General features: G+C 39.9%; 1 long non-coding RNA gene across 2 annotated transcripts in view; it reads left to right on the top strand.

Moving 5' to 3' along the window:
• Nucleotides 1–3,979: 3,979 nt before the first annotated feature.
• LOC309636198 overlaps nucleotides 3,980–20,704 on the top strand; it is a 937,790-nt gene continuing 921,065 nt past the window's right edge. Inside the window, exons 1-2 of one of the 2 annotated variants that reach the window (XR_014249292.1) lie at nucleotides 3,980–6,173; nucleotides 6,569–8,766. This is a non-coding gene — a long non-coding RNA (uncharacterized lncRNA). Of the gene's footprint in view, nucleotides 6,174–6,568; nucleotides 9,794–20,704 lie in introns of those variants that run through there. The other variant, XR_014249293.1, reaches the window with a different exon arrangement.

Here is a 20,704-nt window from a genome sequence, read left to right as displayed (position 1 = left end):
GGTGAAGGCATTATAGGAGGGGTGCTGGGAAGGGAGGAGAGTGTCGGGTCTTCTTTTATCCACCCCCACCGAACCACCGTTAGCACCGTGGTTGCAGGCCAGTGGCACTGCACCAAAGTAAAGGAGAGATCCTAGAACATGGAAAAGAAGGCCCGTGTCTGTGGCTCTGAGCAGCTCCTATTCTCCCACCTGGAGACCTCTCGTTAGAACAAACAATGCTGCAGGGGTACCTCAATGGGGGGCATCAAAACACAGCTGGGGCTGCTGTGCAGGGGCCTGGGTTTTCCCAGGGGCAGCCCAAAAGATAGACTGTTAACTGCTCTCATAGTATAACCAACTGGGAGTTGGGAGGAGGTTTCAGGATGCTATAACTAACAACAAAGAGTAGTGAAAGGCAAAATACCCCAGACAATTAAGGAGATGATTTAATTCAGGCTATTGCAATAGGAAGAACATTCATTAATAAATAACGTCTCAAAGAAAAGAAAGGAAGGAGACTTGGCATTATAGGGGTGGATAAATGAGAGCCTCGAGGAAGGGTCTTATTTCAGAATATTCAAAATATTGGAGGACAATGTGGTTAATGATTTCAGAACCCAAAAGTTTGGAGGAACAAAAGGATGGAGGAATTTATTAACCTTAGAGTTTTATAGGAACACAGGACTCAGGTAAGTTTCAACCATGTTAGAGTATAAGGTGGTGACTCTAAAGTGTGGTGTGGGGATTGCTGTGGGACAGGGACAGACATGAGTACATCAGAGCTCAGATAAGCAAGAGGTCTCTGTGGACCAGTGTTGGCTGGAAGCAGTGACATTGTGGAGCTGGCTTGAACTGCTCTCAAGAGCTAATTTAAACATACATCGATATTGCAAACTGACTGTTACACAATTGGTAGTTTGAAATTGGCCATGACGGGGTATTTACACCATGAAAATTGGCAAACACTATACATCAGTGCTTCTCCTCTGTCCACCCATCTAGAGAGCTGGTTGTTACACATTCGTCAGCATCCCATCGCCCAGAAGGCCCTGTGGAGGAGTCAGAATTTGAAATAGATGTTAAAATTTGGGAAAAGAGTATCTTATATTTCTCCTCCACAAGTCAGTGCCAGAAAATAGAGGGTTAACACTTGTACTCCTTAAACTCCTAAACTAAGTACGCAGAGTTGAAATAGAAATAAATTAAGCATTGTTTAAGTAAGGGCATATGGTCTGAAAAAGAATTTTTATTTTCATTTTACAATGGGACAGAATTGTCCCAGGAAATTTGTGACATATAGATACAGTACTTGTGTGCCATTCTATTATCCAGAGAATTCTGTTCAACAGATATTTTTTGAGCACCTATAATCTGGTGATTATATTATGAGATCCCTAGTGCCTTCTGAATTGTAAAAGCAAGATTACTTTATGTTTCTTATTGTTTAACTCTTGTATATTTTGTGTTTTTATAATTATCTTTTAAAAGTACTACAATTACATCCACCTCTTTTTAAAGGAGAGATTTGATATCCTGCATTATTCAAACATAGCCAACAACATAGCTTGGTATAGGCATGAAGAAAATTCCATGTTGTCATATCAGAGTAGGGTATTCAATGCTTCCAGTGCATTTCCTATTTGAAGGTGGATATACCACTAACCTTATTATCCTTTTACCCTAATCAATTCTTTGGATTCTAGTTCTCTCTCATAAGAAGGATTCATTTGTTCCCCAATTTTTAAAACTACAAAGTGTTTAATCAAGTGCGGTCAGAGAAAAGAGCAGGGTTATATTAGGACAAACCTATTCCTGCTACAGAAAAAAAAAAAAAAAAAAAAAAAAACCCTCAAAGTATATATCAAATCCAGAAGTCTGCTTTGAAGAAAAAAATAGGAGTTAGCTAGCCATAGGAGGTGGGAGGAATTCCAGTAAAAGGAATAGTATTTGGTCATGCCATTGTACTCTAAAGCATTTATTGTTGTCTTAATTGAAACATATATAGGCTTGACATAAGATGAGAGGTGGGATAAAATAAGGAGGGATCAGATCAGAATCAGGCAATAGTCACACCATTTAGGGCTTTGTGGTTTAATCTTACTTGGGAGTTTGAGCTTTACCGTGAAAGCTGTAGGAAACTCTCAAAGGATTGGAATCAGAGCAGTAGAAGCAGTATGGCAATAGGTTGGAGGAAGCGGGATATTGGGGAAGGATGTTAGTCTTTTTTTTTTTTTTTCTTTAACATCTTTATTGGAGTATAATTGCTTTACAATGGTGTGTTAGTTTCTGCTGTATAACAAAGTGAATTAGCTATACATATACATACATCCCCATATCTGCTCCCTCTTGCCTCTTGTCTCCCTCCCACCCTACCTATCCCACCCCTCCCCGAGGCTGGCAGGATGGTTGGAGATTCTATTCAAGAGATGTTAAGGAGAAAGCATCTGCAGTCTTGGTGATGTAATTGATTAATTGGAAATGGGGATTGAGAGAGAGAAAAGTATAAAAAGATTCAAAGGTTTCTGTGTCTAAAGACTGAATAGATAGTGTACAATTTGCCAAGATAGGGAATGCAGGAGGATTTTGAACAAATACATTTAACATGTATTGGTGAAGAGCATCTTGGGGCAAATTTGCAAGCTTCTCATAATTCCTTATCTCTCTAGTAACCTGCTATATTTCAACAGTAACATGACTTAAGCTGCCTTCATGGTGGTTAATTATGGGTATATGTTAATTATGTGTATAAGTCAAATAATATATGATTAGGAATGAACAAATATGAATCTGTATACTAGTAAAAACCTCCACAGTAGCTAACCTTGTTTGGCTGACTTACTGAGTCAATGGCATGCTCATCTGAATTCCACTGACTGCCATACAGTGTCTTTTAATATCACTTGGGCATTCTTAAACTTCCGTTTTGTGACGAAAAACTTTAAATATTTATTTTATTGATTGATGTTTGAAAAATAACAATGGAAACATGATATTATTGTTTTTAATAAAATGAACTCACTGGAATCCATTTTTGAACCTTTGGGTTTTGCCAACCGCCATTTTGGAAACATTGATATTCCTCATTGTGATAGAGACCCGACATCAATTAGAATATGTGCTCCAGAGCTCTAATATTGAAAACTATTTTTTAAAAAACAGAATTCATCCAGAATTGAATTGTTTTAATGTACTAGTATTCGTTTGCTAAGAATTTGATATTGATTTTAAAATACATTTCTTCCTCAATGAATGTGATCAATATGAGTGAAACTTTCAAATCACATGGATCACTTTGTTACCTTTGACTTCTAACCCTGCCACCAGCGAGCTTACCTGCGTTGAACCAATCCTTTCCTTGTTTTCTGCCTCATTACAATGGAAGTTCTACCTCCCGTCAGAAGCTGCCTCTTTCAACTGAACCTCCAGGTTCTCATCCCTTCTGCTTCCTCTGGGGCCATACACTATCCCTTTCTACTGGGATCTTCAACCTCTTCCTTTCTAGTAACTACCCTTAACATGAAAGTATGCTCACATCTATTCTACCTTATGGAAGAATTCCCATTCAAGCCTAAGCCACCTGCATCTACTCTTCTGTTTTATTTTCCTTCTGTTCACAGCCACATTTCTTGAAATAGTAGTTTATTCTGGCTGCCCATTTTATCACCTCTAATTAACTCTTCAACTCATAAGATTTCTGTTTCCACTACTTCCTTGAAACTACTCTTATTATGTTTATCTCTGTATCACTAAGTCTACAGGCCACTTGAACTAGTGTAAAGAGCTTGGTTTTTTTCTCTGGGGTTGGAAGCCATTGGAGAGTTATGAACAGAAAAAATGACATAATGTAACTTATATTTTATCAAGGTCACTCTGAAAGGTGCAAATGTGAAGGCAGGGACACTTATTAGAATTCTATTAAAATAGTATTTGTGAGATATAATGGTGACTTGAATACTAATATGGTAACAATGTAAATAGTGAAAAATGGTCAGATTCTGGGGATGTTTTTAAGATAGAGTTGATAGGATTTGAAGATGGAGTGGAAATTGAGTGTGAGAAAAAGATAGGAGTCAAGAGTGATTCCAAGGTTTTGACTTGAACAAATGAGAGGATACCAGTCAATTCTATTCTTTCAAGTTGTGCACCTCACAGAAAAAACTCAGACTATCCTGCTGTCCAACTGAAAATGGGAAGGACTTTGGATTTTACTCTGAGTGACATGAGAAGCATGGAGGTTTTTGAGCAGAGGAATGACACAAGCTTACTTACATTTTGGGAGATCACTCTGCTGATTAGAGAATAGATTATAGGGAACACGGATGGAAGAAAGGAGATCAGTGAGACAGTTTTGCAATAATGCAGGAAAGACACAATTTTGGATGGAACCAAGGTGGTGACAGTGGAAGTAGTGAGATGTAGTCAGATTCAGGCTACTAATTGAGAGAAGAATTGATGTTTTGTTGATACGAGGGATGAGAAGAGAAGAGGAGTCAAGGATTACTCTAAGATCTTGTCTTGAGCAACTGGAGGAATGGAGTCACTACCATTTACTGAAATGTGAAAGACTACAGGACAAGCAGGCTCAAGGATGGGATGAGAAATTAAGAGTTTATTTTTTGGCATGATAAATTTGAAAAGCCTATAAAAAAAAACCAAGTGGAAATATTAACTGGCAGCTGTATTCACAAGGCTGGTGTTCACGTGAGAGATTAGGTCAGAGTTATAAAATAGAGAATTATCAGCATAGACATGATATTTAATTCTATGGGACTGAAGGAGATCACCAAGGGAGTGAATATAGATGCCGAAGATATCTGAAAGCTAAGCCCTGGTTCTATGTACATTTGGATGCCAGGGATATAAGTAGGAACTAACAGAGGAGATTGAGAAGGAGCAGTCAATGAAGTAGATAAAGAACCAAGAATGATGTTCAAGAAAAAATATTTCAGGAAGGAAACTGTGATCCTTAGGGTCAAATGCTGCTGTTAGGTCAAGTAGGATGAACTGTGAGAATTCACCCCTGGATTTAGCTTTGAGGGTGTTAGTGTTTGTGTGTGTGTGTGTGTGTGCGTGTATGTGAGGGATTGAACATATTGACAAGACCAGTTTTTAATGCATGCTGAGAAGGAAAGTCTGATTGGAGTGAGTTCAAGAGAGAATGGGAGTAGTGGAAGGGAAGACACCACATATAGACAACTCCTTATGATGGTTGCTACAAAGGGGAGCAGAGAACTAGGGCAGTAGCTGAAGGCAGAAGTGAGGTTGAGAGATGGGCTTAAAGTGAGATAAGTAACAGTGTGTTTTTACGCAGGTAAGAAAATTTATTATGTGGGAAAGAGATGAGACACTGGAGGGAGCAAAATCCTTGAGAAGGTGCCAGGGGATGGGATCCAGAGCACAATATAGGGGTTAACTTCAGCCAGCACCATGGATAGTTCATGAATTGAAACAGGAGATAAAACAGCTTATAGGTAGAGCTGCCAGTAGATTGTTAGGCAACAGCATGTGGAAGATCTTTTCTGATTGTTTCTAATTCCTATGGGAAATAAGAAACAATGCCACCACTTGAGAATGAGAGGAGTTGTTGGAGGTTTAAGGAGAGAGGAGAAGGTGTGAAATTCTTGTCTAGGAGAAATGGAGATTGAATAAACTAAGGATAATAGGATGGGGAGGATCACAAAGAGCCTCAGGTAGGTTAGTGATCATCCATTGAAAGTGACACCAGTTAGCATGGCTGTGCTTTTTTCTCCAGTTAGGCTGAAGGTTCAGGGAGGAAAGGGTGTACCCTCATCTCCCTTCCTTTTCTCATTTTTTCTTGCAGTGCAAAAAACTCCCTTCCTTTTTCATTTTTTCTTGCAGTGCAAAAACTCTTGAAGCTCTTGGCTCTTTCTTGCCAAACTCTGATTCCAGATGAGAGCTGGGGCTTAAAGAGAGACAGATCTTTCTCTGGAATGTCTGTTCTTCCTGCCAGTCACCATTCATCTGGCAGGCCAGCTTTTGACTGCACTGGTATTTTAAGCATCCAAATGTGTTCTAAGCCAGCCTGGCAGCCATTCTATGCAATCCACGTCACTGGTCACTGCCCTTTACACCAGAAGGGACCTAGGGACCTTTGGAATCCTCAGTCAGCAGAGCCTGGTCTGAATTGCAATGGAATCCATTTGGTCAGGGACACTAATAGACTGGATTCGCAGGTGAATAGATTTGGAATTTTTGTTAAAAGGAAGGGGGGTGTCGGGAAGGAGGCTGCTGGGAAGGAGTAAAGTTTAGATATGATTTAAATAAAATAGGGTTCAAAGAAAACGTTCTTCCCCTGACCGCCACCCCTACAAAAGCTGCACAAAATACATGAGATAGGAGGTTAGCCTATAACCTAGATTCGTAGATATGTATTGATGCCCTCATGTCTGTAGCTTGGGAGTGATTACTTCATTTATACCCATAAAGTACTCAGAACAGTATCTGGCAGATAATAAAGCTCAATACATATTAGAAAACATAATAATAATACTGTTATAATACTATTATTATTTTATTATTATGCCTTGACTAGGGCTGAGTTGCTTCTTGTTTCTGTGTCTTTTTCTAGACCATGAAGAAAATCTTATTTAAATAAGCAACAAAAATTAATAGACTGATTAACTTGGTTCTTATACAAGGATGATATCTCCATCTCTGAAACACAACGAAGATGTGACGTGAAGTAACATTTTGAGTAGTGGGAAGACATGGGGTTTTGAGACAGAGATGCCTTAGCTCACCTGCACTTAGACAAGTTACTTAGCTTCCAAGAACCTTACTCTTCTGAAGTATAAAATGAGACAGCAATAACCCATCCTGAGATTGTTATTGGAATTTAATAAATCAATAAATATAATTGTATTGTGAATAGCGTTGGGTATATAGTATATATCCAACAATGGTACCTCTGATTATTGGTAAGTTTTGTGGATTCCTTATGTGGTAAAATCCTTCCTCTTCTCCATGTACAGAATTTTTTTTTACCTTTTCAGGGCCAACTTGATGCCGGTCTCCACAAAAATTCTAGTCCAGATTCTCCCAGACAGGTTTAATCTTATTTCCTCTGGGCTCCTGTTCCATTTTGCATCGTTTCCCCTCTCCTTCCCCAATTCATCTTGGAAGTCTTTTTCCTTGCATGTCTGTCTCTTAAGCTAGATTTAAATTTTTTTTATATATCTCTGAATCTCCTTACCATTTAGCAGAAAGACTGGGATGTAGTAGACGTGTAACAAATGTTTACAGAATTCATTGAGAGTTTTCTCTAATCTTCAAAGCTGAGAAACTGACCTACATTTATAAGGGGCTCATTTCTCTCTTTTCCCAAATTTCCCCTATCAGAATTTTGGGAACAATATAGAGTAGTGAGTAAATGTATGGTGTCTGAAGTCAGTAGACCTCTTATGGAATCGCATTTCAGCAGTAACATAGTGTATTGCCTGCTATATCATAAGCAGCTAATATTATGTTATCTATTATTATTATTGTCATTGTAGGTACTATCATCATCATCATTAACAGAGAGACACTGTCTGTCCTGCTTATAATCTAAGTAGGGAAGGAAGACACATACGAAATGTCACCAGAGCACAGTACAAGACCGATATTTACTAGCCCTCCCTTGCTCTTGGAGCACGAGGATAGCACAGCTGGATCCAATCAAGAAAAGATCACTCTCCAGGGATGACAGAAAGGAAACAAACTGTTCCTAGGTGGTTTACACTGCTTCCTGCACTAGCTGATCAAAGTAGTTAGAGCAGATAAGTGACCAGTAAAGTCAGGCAAAAAATGGATCCTACTTCTGTGCCAGGGATGAGGTAGCATGTTATAAAAATGTGCACTTAAAACTATGAGGACAAGTGTTAGCCATCAGATCTTCAGTGACTGAAAGAGTCTCAGATTTGTTGTAGGAAAGTGACTGTGAAAGGGAAGGTCAGACAGAGGAGGACATCTCAGTCACTTAAGCTGCTCATGGACACTTCTCTGCCATAATTGAGGTTCATTTTATTAATATCCAAGAAGAGAGGAACTGAAGCTGTAACACATACGGCAGTATGGTGTAATAGAAGGAAAAGGAGATTCAGTCCTGGATTTATTACTTACTAGCTCAGTGGCTTTTGTAAATTACTGAATCTCAGTGATTTTCAGTTACCTGAGGATGGTTGGGAGGGTTAGAGATGATGTAACATACCCATGCTCACTAAGTGGCAACGTCATCATTGAGGACTCTATCATTGAGAAACACCTGAGCTTTTTCAAATTAGAGAATAATAATCAAAACTAACCATAACCAAAAAAATTTCAGTTAAATGCTCTGACTAGTTTTGGGCATGGGCCTCCTAAGACTCTTCTTGCCCTGGATCAAAACTTCAGAAGACAGTAAATTGGCTTTTTTCTATTCTGGGTCCTTTTCTATACCACAAATCTCAGTTTAGAAAATTATTGAAATTGTTCTTAAGGGCACTGAGCTGAGGTGTGGGAAGACATCAATGCCCACTGTTCCTACTATAGAGAAATTGCTCAAGGGCACATGTCCCACTGATGGTGGGTTAGTGATGTCATCTTCCTACACAGAGGACATTATTAATATCACAGTGACTCATACTGTGTGACTCTTCAGGCACTTGCTGGAGGGAGGGGAAGGGTGGGGATAGATCTACAAAAATAAGGAGGGAGAAGAGGGACTGAGACTTTGATGAAATATTTTAAATGGGGAAGTCGCACCCTCTTTAGCTCTGAGAGATGAGAAACGTGGAAGTCACATGAAAGGTAGGAAAGAGGAAAATTGGAGAGGGAGTTAGAAAAGACAAAGGGAAGAGATCAATACAAAAGGAGGGAAGCAAAAAAGAGAAAGGAAAGGGTGGCCTGAGGACAAGGTAGAAAAGGAGTGTCATTATTTTTCTAAGATTGAAGCTATAGGGATGACCAATAAAAAAAGATTAAATTTGTAAAATATATCCAGGGGTCAAAGGGATCCCAGGAAGAAAGTATTTAGGAACATCTTTGTCAGTGATTTTTGAGAATCTGATGAAATCCATGGACAAAAACAAAGCATATAAATTCCAAATGTTGTGTACAGTTTTGTGGAGTTCATAGATTCCCTAAAGCCAATCCATGGATTCTCCTCCTAGGAGATTCTGCCTTATGTATTCACATACATTAATTTGAGATAGTGGTAAGTCTGGAGTTTCCTCAGGCAAGTCTGAAAGTCAAACAAAAAGTTTATGAATATTATATTTTTAGTGTCTTTTCAACTACATGAATGTTTCTTTTTCAATCTAGCTCTGATCATATTTATTTGTTTATTCAATATACTGATTTTTGTAAATTTCAGGAAGTTTTGCTAGATTTTAAAAAAATGATAATTAGTAAATAACCCAAGGGTTTGGGGCCAAATAAAAGAGGAAAATGGCCTCAAATAATAAAATTTACCATTTGGATGTTAGGCTTTTTCAGGCTGGAAGAAAGAGGTCCACTGGGGTTTCCTCGGGTAACAAGGTTTGTTTTAAACATACACAGGGAATTAAGGAAAATAGGAGTTGTACTGCATGGGCCTCATGAAGGAAAGGAAGCATTGAAATGCCAGACCACACAGAGACTGTTGTTTAGAAACTGGGTCATTTAGGGTTTGGTGTAGCCTGAGCAATCTGATTTTCTTGTCCCAACTCAACAGCAGGCATCTGTTGGTTCCTGCCCTAGTGTTTTCTCTGTGCTCGTGGCTCTGCTACCCTTTGCCATTCTTCCTGTCGTCACCTTCTTTCTCCTTAATAGACTCTGCCTTGCTGTTTCCTCTGTCCATGTTTTTGGGTTTATTCTCTTCCTCCCACTTTTAAGTGCTGACTTTTTGGCATGTGCCCCGAACCGCCCAGGAGAGTCATTAGTGGATTCATAATCACCATCACCCCTGAGAGATCCTTTCATGGCCATGTTACAGTTGCTTCTGAGACACGTGTCCATCCAGGTCAGTCTCTGTGCCCAGATGTCACCATCATGTCAGCATCCTTCACTGCAGCATCCTTCAGAGCAGAACAGTTTCTTCTCTGGTGCAATATCTATCGGGCTTTATAAGGTTTACAAAGCTATACTCTCACATCCATGACATAGTCAGATCCCCACAATAATCTTATGAGTGTTATTACTAGCCTGGCCATTTTACACATGAGGAAATGGACAGTCAAGGAAGTTAAGGGAAAAGCTCCAGGTCATTCCGCTAGCAAGTGGTAGAGCACAGTTAATTTCAGGTCTTCTGACCCCTAAGTCTTTCCAGACACCAGTCTAGAGAAGAGAAGCTGGGGGCAAGGCAGGAGAAACATGATAAGAACTGATATGGAAAAGAAATAACTATTTTAGAGGTTGAAAACATTAGTTCGGTGTAGGGGCAGTAATGACAAAGACTGAAAACTAATGATCTGATTAGACTTCATGCTTAAATATCAATATTAGACCTGAACTATTTCCATGGAGCACCAAGAGATGGCCAGGGTCCAGTTTCTGTCTATTCTCACTGCTTTTCCTGTACCTCCACCCTTCATAATTATGACTTGAAGAGGAGATTGGGGAGGAAGACCTCCTGGGAGCCCCAAATTTCCTTTCCAACCTGTATATTTCAGGGGCCAAAATGCCTTAATAGCTATTCAAGTCAAACTCTTTGAAAAGTAATGTCCTTGAGAGAAGTCAGCACATCAAATCCTTAACACCTTATGTGAAATAATTTATCAAATTACCTTTCCTCTTAGAGAAACTACAACAGCCATAAAGAGGAGCAAAAGACCCTGAAAGATAAACAGCTTAAAACAACATTTGCAGAAAGCTTCACCAGGCAATGGCAAGGAGGATGGGGGAGGGGAGGAGGGGGGTAAAGTGGTGGGGAGAGGAGAAGGTACAATAAGTTCTTCAGGTAGAGTCCACAGGTGCCAGGACAGGGACTCTTTCACCTGTGGGTAAAAAAGGTGATCCTAGAGATCAGTGACGTCAAAGGAAGTGGGTAAAGGTCACAGCAACATCAAAGAGATTGGGGTATACAGCATGGGGACGTTTTGGCATGCTGTCTTTGGCAGGTGGTAAGGCAGTGATGTTAGTTTTCAGAACACCAAATTCTGCCTACACTGTTATATTTTTATGTGACCCTTTAATGTCTTTTCTCCAGAAGCAACTCAAGTCTTAATTTTTTGTACCTCCTACTATGCCTTACTTTGAGTAGGCCTTCACATATTGTAATAATAATAGTGGATGATCCCCACTCATGCCAACTTCATTCATCAACGTTCTTAGCAAGAAGTCTAATTTAGCAAGCATCCTATCTAATGAATTCTCATTCATTATATTTTATACCAGGCCTCAGTGTCCTATGTACTGATGGGGTGAAAGGTTGTACACAGTCACGACCTGGTAAGAGCATTAGCTAAGTTCTCAGTGTGCCTCGAGCAGAGAAAATGACTGGTAGAAAAGTACACTCCAATGCCTCCTATCCCAATGGAGACAGTGGATGGTGATAGACAGTAACAGGTAGATAACCTGACCTTTGGTTAAAAAGTCAATCTAGTGTCAATGGTCAAGACTTATCTAAACACCTTAGAAAAACTAACTCTTTGACACACAAAACAGGAGTCATTGCCTCCCGAATTATACCCAGAAAAGAGAGATTGAATACTCCAGACAGCATGTTCACAGATTTCCAGAGGAAATCAGCAATTTTAGCCAAGTTTCTAAGGCAACCTCCAAGGTGTATGAGATCACAGAGCCTAGAGCAGGGATACAGTTGGGCAGATTGTATAGACCTTTTCTTCCAGAAGAAAATAGACTAAATCAAGAAAGCGCTGGCCCAAAATAAAATTTTATCTATGATAGTGTTCCATCACTTGACATCACATAAAATGTAATTAATGTGAACCCTGAGAAGCAATTAAACCAAATTAAAAAGTTAACATGAAAGTCCCTCATATTGGAAAGGGTTTGCTGAACATCTGCTGACAGGGAGTTTTGTTGAAATCCACTTCTCTTTTAATTCCCTACTTATTAAGTGCATTTGCAAAGAAGCAGGATGCTTACTGCTTTAAATGTCAGCAGCACCTGCTGCACCTCAATTTTCTCAATTAAAAAATTTAGGCTCCAACCCACTGTAGGAAGAACCATCTGGTTCAGTGATGTTTTTGTTGGTTTCCAGGTTATCCTATGAAACAATGCATGGGAAATGAGGGGCTCTTAAGGCTTCTTTAGATTTTAATGTTTCAAATAAAAATAAGTGGTTTGAAGAAGAATCAAATGATTCCTATTGTCCTAAGCTTCTTGTGCTGATGAGTTGACCTATTCATGCTTGATGAAATTGTCTATCAACTGAGCATCATTCTATCTAATAAGAGAGGATTTTCTCTTAGACTGGATAATTAGTACTCGGGAGGGCAGAACAAATGTTTGTCTACTTAGGGTCTTGCCCTAAATAATCTATCTTGCCCTAAATAATCTATGTATCATCTGACTGGTCAAGTTTTGGTTAATGGACAAACTGTTCAAGGTTCCAAACTTTTTTTCCCAAAATTGGGACCTCCCCTCTTGTCGTTTTTTCCAATTTCCCTAAGGCAAATCTTACAGCTCACTCCCCCATGAAGCTTTTTTGACATCCCCCATGCCTCAGGGTTTTGTTCTAGCGCTTGTAAATACGGGTTAAATATCTATTCTCTTATACTTATCCAAATGTTTTTTTCCTAACTGTTGGCTTTTTGATGGGATGCCTATTAGATATCCATGTGGAGATGTGGAGTGGACAGGTGGATGATCTGAGTTCAGGGGATAGGTCTGGGCTGGCACTATACATTCCAAAGAGAGGAAGTGGGTGACTAAATAGATGAGGCACGATTACCACTCACCCCTTGAAGTGTTTTTCTTATTTGGCTTCTGTGATGCCATTCTATCTTCCAATCTCTCTTGGATTGTCCCAGTTTTCCTGACAGACTCCTGTTCCCCATCAACACCATTAATGGTATTCTGTGGGGTTTTTTATTCTGTATTTAATCACATTCTTCTCCTTCTTCCTGTCTTTAACCATCATTCTGCACCATCACACAATACTCTGACAGTCTATTTATCTGTCTCTTATCAAATGTGGGCTCCTTCTATCTCTATATGCACCTAGCAGAGCACCTGACTATAGTGGGTATTTAATGAATATCTGAGGAATGAGTGAAAGCGTTTATTCATTTATTCTCTTGTCCTACAAAAACAAGTAAAACCCAGTCATATCTGCCATTGCAGGAAAGGGTCATGGCGATTAAGAACAGGAGAGTATCTTCCCATGAGATATTATTATAAATGATGATGAGTTAATCAGGCTAGTTCCCAAGACCTCTGTTACTCAAAGTAGGACAATAATTATACTATTTCAACTATATCAGATGTTGTGCGTAACATGGTTACCATGAGAAAATCTACTTAGAAGTCTAAGCCACCAACTAGGAAACCTTTGCTACATAATTTTTCCCTAATTAGTAGTCTCTCCACTGTTGCTCCTGTTCTTGGTATTTTATTTTGATTTAACTACATTACTATTTCTTTGATTCAGGCTTTTATCCCTAATCCACATAAAGTCATGGATCAAATGTAGAAGACAATCAGATGAAAGACACCAGGACAGAAAGCACGAGGCTTAATGCTCAAATGCACACCCCCCCCAAAACCTGAACAGATCCAGTGAGGAGGGAGAAATGCATGGGAAGAAGGGCAGTAGATGAGGAGGCATTTGCTGAAAATAGACCCTTATCTAGGTCCTCTCTAAACCTAGAGAAAGAGCAGAGATGGCCAAAGTGGGTGTTGGAGACATGATAACAAATGATGCTGATAAATTTTGGGGGAGCCATCCGCATGTTTCTGATGGTATAGAATCAGCTATTTGATGGTGTTTTAGAACTCCTTGAAGAAAGCCACCCAACTAAAAATAGATTTACCATATGACCCAGCAATCCCACTACTGGGCATATACCCAGAGAAAACCATAATTCAAAAAGACACATGTACCCCAATGTTCATTGCAGCACTATTTACAATAGCCAGGTCATGGAAGCAACCTAAATGCCCATCGACAGATGAATGGATAAAGAAGATGTGGTACATGTCTACAATGGAATATTACTCAGCCATAAAAGGGAATGAAATTGGGTCATTTGTAGAGACGTGGATGAATCTAGAGACTGTCATACAGAGTGAAGTAAGTCAGAAAGAGAAAAACAAATATCGTATTTTAACACATATATGTGGAACCTAGAACAATTATACAGATGAACTGGTTTGCAGGGCAGAAATAGACACAGATGTAGAGAACAAACGTATTGACACCAAGGGGGGAAAGTGGCGGGGGGTGGTGGTGGTGTGATGAATTGGGAGATTGGGATTGACATATATACACTAATATGTATAAAATGGATGACTAATAAGAACCTGCTGTATAAAAAAATAAATAAAATTCTAAAATTTAAAAAAAAAAAGGGGGCTTCCCTGGTGGCGCAGTGGTTGAGAATCTGCCTGCCAATGCAGGGCACACGGGTTCGAGCCCTGGTCTGGGAAGATCCCACATGCCACGGAGCAACTGGGCCCGTGAGCCACAATGACTGAGCCTGCGTGTCTGGAGCCTGTGCTCCGCAACAAGAGAGGCCGCGATGGTGAGAGGCCCGCGCACCGCGATGAAGAGTGGTCCCCACTTGCCGCAACTAGAGAAAGCCCTCGCACAGAAAAGAAGACTCAACACAGTCATAAATAAATAAATAAATAAATAAAAGAACGTGAATTTCTTTAAAAAAAAAAAAAAAAGCAAACTGGGCTATTCATTTCACACACACACAAAAAAAGGAAAGCCACCCAAAGTCATTTAACATTTTTTAGCTTCTTAGCTAAATTAACAGTACACTTCTTAGCTATACTCAGAAAACTGAGTCAAGGTAGAAACCTGTTCTCTCTTGGGGAAATCCCACTTACTTTTGCTGTGAAGTGATGAGAAATTCTCAGATCAACTGTTCCTTCTGGGTGTCAGGTGTCCTCTAGAAAAATGAGCTCTTTTTCAGAGTGTTTCCTGGACCAGCTCCTGGGTGGCCTCAGATACACAGTAAGCATATTGACTCTTCTTCAGAGTATTAATACAGCACGTGTGTGTGTGTGAGTGTGTGCAGGGGGTGGTGGGTGGAGTACTCCCCCTCTCCCATTGCCAAAAATAAGAGGAACAGGAAAAATCTGCTTCTAAATTTGAAAGGTGAGTATTAAACTTTATGCCAATGTCTGTCCACAATAACCTAAGGCAGTTTCTGTCCGGATTATCTCTGTACAATACCACAGTCAATAGAGACCATCCTACACCACCAGGCTCAGAAATTGCATTGCTTGACAGAGGGCTTTCCTTTCTCCCAGCTCTCAGAAGGGAGTACAGAGCTGTTGCCTGTCAGATGCAAGAAGGAGGACAGTGGTCTCTTCCCACCTCAGGCTGATGTCCAGGGGTTGATCTGACCTGGGAAAAACAAGGCAGTTAAGATGCTGAGGGTTAAAAGGCCCATCACATGTGACTTGATTGAAAGAGGGGATACACAGACTGGCTGAGGATGCATTCAGGCTGGCTAATAGTCATATCCAAATATTTGAAGGGTCATTGTATAGAAGAGCAAGAATAGAGTTATTATTATTGCTCCAAAGGCTGAGCAGAGGGACAGTTGCCACCTCTGTGGCAGTTGCAGGAGACAGATGTTGACACAGTATGAGAAATCATTCTATCAGGATTGCTGCCAATATTCAAGTGGGCTTCCTGAGGAAGTGGCAAACTCCCGTCACCAGGTGAGTTTAAACAGAGCTGGGACGAGCGCCTGCCGGGTGGTTGGTGGGACCGTCCTGGCATAAGAGGGTCTTGAGGCTTTTAAGCTCCTTCCCTTTGTTTTGTTTTCCTTAACCTTTTCCTTCGGGTACTTTGGAGATAGTTGCTGTCTTCTACCTTGTGGGAACTAGAGTGCAGCCAGGTGAAGCATCCTACATGCTTTGAGCTCTGATGTTCAAAATTGCTTTGCAAGCTCAGAACGCTACAACTAGGGGATGCTCTTCTGAGTCTTATTATGTTCAGTTTTGAAAAGTATTATTTCTGGAGGATTGTGTACTCTCCTCCAAGGACATGGTACTTTCCATTTGTCCTGAAGGTAGCCTGTGGTGACAAGGTTTTGTTAGTTCCTTGTGCCTCTTCTTTCCTGGGTGCCCCTTTTCTGTGTGCCCAGCACACTGTTCTGTCAGAGAAAGTGAGTGGGACAAATGTTTGGCAAGTGGGAGGCAAGGAAGCAGGGCCAGTCCCTCCACGTCAGAAAAAAAACCAAAATGTTTTTCTAGTCTGTCTAGGTTTTAATGTGTGATCCACTGTGGAGGAAACTGAGACTATTCTTAGCAGTCTCCTTCATCCCCTGTGTGTTCAATGGGGAGTGAACTGTGAACCGTGCCCCTGTGGCGCTCAGTGTTCTTCCTGGAAGCCTGTGCCGGGGCAGTTTGGGCAGCTACTTGCGTGCCAACAACCAGACCCACCTCTCCTATACACTGATTGTTCTCCTCTGAGTTCAGGTTAGTTTGATCACCTGCCCCATGCTGTTTATCAGTGTTTAGCAGTGAGAGTCATGGTTCCTTTGAACAGTTCTGAAGCTTCACCATAATAGGGCATTTTGCCCACTCTCTCCTCCCTCCAGCCCTGGGAAGAGGGGAGAGTCCTATCCCCTATTTGGGCCCTTCAAATAGTGAGGGTCAAGAAAGGTTGTTCAATCTGGGAGAGATAGTCTCTGTTCCCACATCGCTTGAATGCCTTTCAGTTGGCCAGCCTACCCTGTGCTGTGTCTATACCTAACTGAGGCCAATGAATGGACACATTTAGCCAGTTGTCACGTCTACCTCATCCTGACTGAAGTATAGAGCTGTTTCCCTCCAGTCTGCTGCTTCGGGTTCCAACCCTATTCTAGCAGACGTAGGAACGTTTGAGTCCCTAGTGGAGCCCTGAAGAAAGAGGTGATTGAGGTGTCCTCTCCAGTTACAACCATTGCCAATGCAAGTGCTTTCCCCTGTTACTTCTCTCTCTCTCTCTCACACACACACACACAGACACCTGAACAAACACACTCACACGTAAAGCAGGCTGTACCCTCACTCAGCATCTTCCAGCCTTTCTTTCCCCCTTGCCCAGTCTAATCTTGTTTCTAGCGAATGATGACATTGACAAGGAAGACCACCAACTTCACACAGCCTGATTTTAAAGAACTAGGGCTTTAAACATGCCTGAATGAACTGTTGGTTTGATATATATCTTTAACATTTAGGGAGCCAGGTTCTGGGGTGATGGCATGAAGACTTGGGTTTGGGTAAAATGCAAAAGACTTTTGGGAATGAAAACATTTGTTGGTGAGGATCTGAATCCTACTTTCTGGAAAGGAGGTTTGTTGGTGAGAAATGACTTTTCTAATAAGAAGTTTCATTTCAGACCAGGAAGTGGTATAAACTTACACCCACGGCAGCCAGGCCCAGAGGTACTAATAATTCTCTAACTCCTACCTCTGGAAAAATTTCTATTATTTATTTATTATTATTTGTTTCTCTTTGTTTTTTCCCTAGCTTTCAATCTGTCCTGAAACAACCCCAAAGAAGCTTTCAAAAGTTTTATTCATTTACACAATGACAGCAATAATATTTATTGATCACTTGTTTGTTATATGACAGGCAGTGTACCAAATACTTTACATCATTACCTCATTGAATTCTCATGATGCACATGCGGGTAGATACAATTATTAACTCCAAATTACAGATTGAAAAAAAAAAGAGGTCTGAAGAGTTAAGTGACTTTCCTGAGGTCACACTCCTAGTTAGTCGCAGAGTAGAATTAGAAATGTTGATCTTCTAAATTTTAGGCCAATTCTCCTTCTATTACATTTTGGCTGTTCTCAGTCTTTCTAGGTAAGAGGAGATGGTGGTAGTCTTGAAAATTTTTCTAATTCAAGAACATACTATGGAAAGTTGCTCTACCCCTGAATTCTTCAATGGCAAAGGAGAGATTTCAAAACAATAGGGGTTTTCATAAGAAAAATGACTTTTGAGACTACTGAATTCATTTATTCAACAAATACTTATTGAAAACCTATTATGTGAAAGGTATTATTCAAGGAGCTGGAGATACAGTGGAGAAAAAAAGAAACAATAGATAATTCCCTCCCCTCTTAAAGCTTATATTCTACTGGGTAAACAATTTAAAAATTGTTAAGTGTTATACAGGAATTGAAATGAGTCAGTGGGGTATAAAGGGACTAGGAGACAGTAAGTTTTTTTTGTTTGTTTGTAGAAATTCATAAGTTGATTTACATGGAAATACAAAGGACCTATAAAAGTCAAAGCCATTTGGAAAAAGAACAAAGTTTAAGGGCTTAACATTACCAGATTTCAAGACTTACTATAAAGTTGCAGTAATCAAGACAGTGTGGTTTTAGAGAAGCTGCTGGATTTTGGCTTCAGCCATCACTGCATGGGGGTGAATTGACTGAGAAGGGGAACAATATTTGCCTGTAGCTTTATGATTTGCAAAAGACTTTCAGATATATTATCTCATTTGCTTTTACAACAATCCTTGAGAGGTAGTAAAAATATAATCTCCATTTTACAAATAAGGTAATAAAGCCTCTGAGAGTGTAGATTTGTTTCTATCCACACAGCTAGTAAATGGAAAGGCTGTGTGGGAAACTCGGGCTTCTAGATGCAGTCGGTCTGTTGCCTATTTCCCTACCAAATTGTCGTGCTGAAGCCAGAAGGAATCCTGCACGCAAGCACTGTCTCCATTGCTGAATACAGTCACACATGTTTGACTGTTCTCCACTGCAGCTCTATTTCAGGTTAATTTACCTCATACTTACAACTTTGACACTCACACAGCTTAACAGCTATTTCAGATGTCTATTCCTGTTAAAGGATGCACTGTCCCTATTTTTGGAAGCTGGATGACGCAGAAGAAAGGTAATGCGATAGGGAACATTTTGCCCCTCTTAAATCACTGACTCAAATCATCACCAGGTTACCAGGGATCCAAATAGGTACTGTCTAATGATGCCCATAAAGATGCCAGTACACAATTATATTCCTCTTTGATGTTTCAATAGTATTTACATAGAATCATAAACACCATTTTCCTCAAAAAGAGTTTTAGATATTTTACAGACCTTATCTCCACTATGTTTTGCAATAACACTGAAAAGCTCAGGGAGGTTAATCCCCCTAAAAATCTAGAAAGTGCCTGTTTGAATATTTGAATGCAAGTCTGTAAAGCCAAAAGCCATGATCTTTCCACCATGACACTGTTTATTGGAGGGAAGAAATCCAATTCTTGTATTCTTGTCCCTTTGACATTTAGTGTGCCCTTCCCATTCCCCTGCACTAGCCAGTAGTAGTGATGGGAAGCAGGCACAATCCCCCACAATTGGTTAATTTAGTAAAGAATTTATTATGTGGAAGTATCATAAAATTTTGTTATTAGACTTTTTTCTAGATCATGCCCTCAGCAAGGATCTTTGATCTTCTGCAGCCATGACACCCATTCATTATTTTATTTATATGACCTTCTCCTCAACATTCCTCCTCACACATACTCTGTGAACAACTTCGCTATTCAATGTAAGTGAAATAAAGTAAAATTTTACCAAGTATCCTCATTAGAGATTTTTGTAAATGTCCTCGGAATTTGCAAAATCAGTGATCTATTGACTTTAGATTTATGTCTGTAACACTGTCTGCTGACAGCCTTTCCAAAGAAGACAGGAGGTAATCAATGCAAACTCTGTGGAAATTTGGTTAACAAAACTAACCCAGGGCAACATTTAACCTATGTTCAACAAGGAAGATCTAAGTCTTTATATTTTTACTGAAAACTGGTTTGGAATGTAGACAACAAAATTTGAGTATGAGATATTATTAAACATAAACGTGCTTTGGGATTTTGCTTGCTTTCATCCTCACATAATGGGATGAAATCAGTTGAGTTACTCTGGGTAGCGACTAACCCTAAACCTCTCAGCCAGGCTGGGATTAGGATGTCAGGCTTTGGTAGTAAGAGCTAGATGGCGCTATACTGTAACTGTCAGCTGCCCAATTACTAACAGTTTGATGAAAGAAGGTTCTGGAATATGAGGTTCAGCTCTCTGTTGCTTACATTTTCTCGAAGTGCAATCTAATACAACATAAAGTGGAGAGCTTTCTTTTTCTTTATCTTTTTCTTCTTTTTCTCGTCTTTTTCTTTCTCACTCACCCTCGCTCTTGCTTTCTTTCTGATACAGCCACATGTGTGTACGTGTGTGCACACACACAAAACCTTGTTGAAATTTTTCCTAGAATAAACAGTTGGGAATCACTAGTCCTGGGTGTCTGAAGGTTTCCAGGGTGACACACACATCTTCTACCGTATCTCCCAGATTCAGCAGTTGTTTTTCTGTCTAACGACAGAGTGCTAAAGTTTTTATAGGTCATATATGAGATAAGGTCAGAGCCTGCTACATGAATGCCTTGTAATCTGGCAGGAGGGACAGTGGTATTTCGGAATTAGAAGGAGACATTAGAAGTTTTTTCAGCTCAATATCCCACCAGGGAATATTTGGAGTTCATTTAAAAAAAAAATTTTTTTTTTTACTCCCAGATATTTGAGTCTATTTGCAAAGGTTAAGGAAGACCATGAAAAAGTTTC

The sequence above is a fragment of the Balaenoptera borealis genome (assembly GCF_965194805.1).
Source record: "Balaenoptera borealis genome assembly, chromosome: 1".
NCBI classification, from domain to species: Eukaryota; Metazoa; Chordata; class Mammalia; order Artiodactyla; family Balaenopteridae; genus Balaenoptera; species Balaenoptera borealis.
Note: the sequence above shows the minus strand (reverse complement) of the source record. Positions and strands in the feature narration are given on the sequence as shown.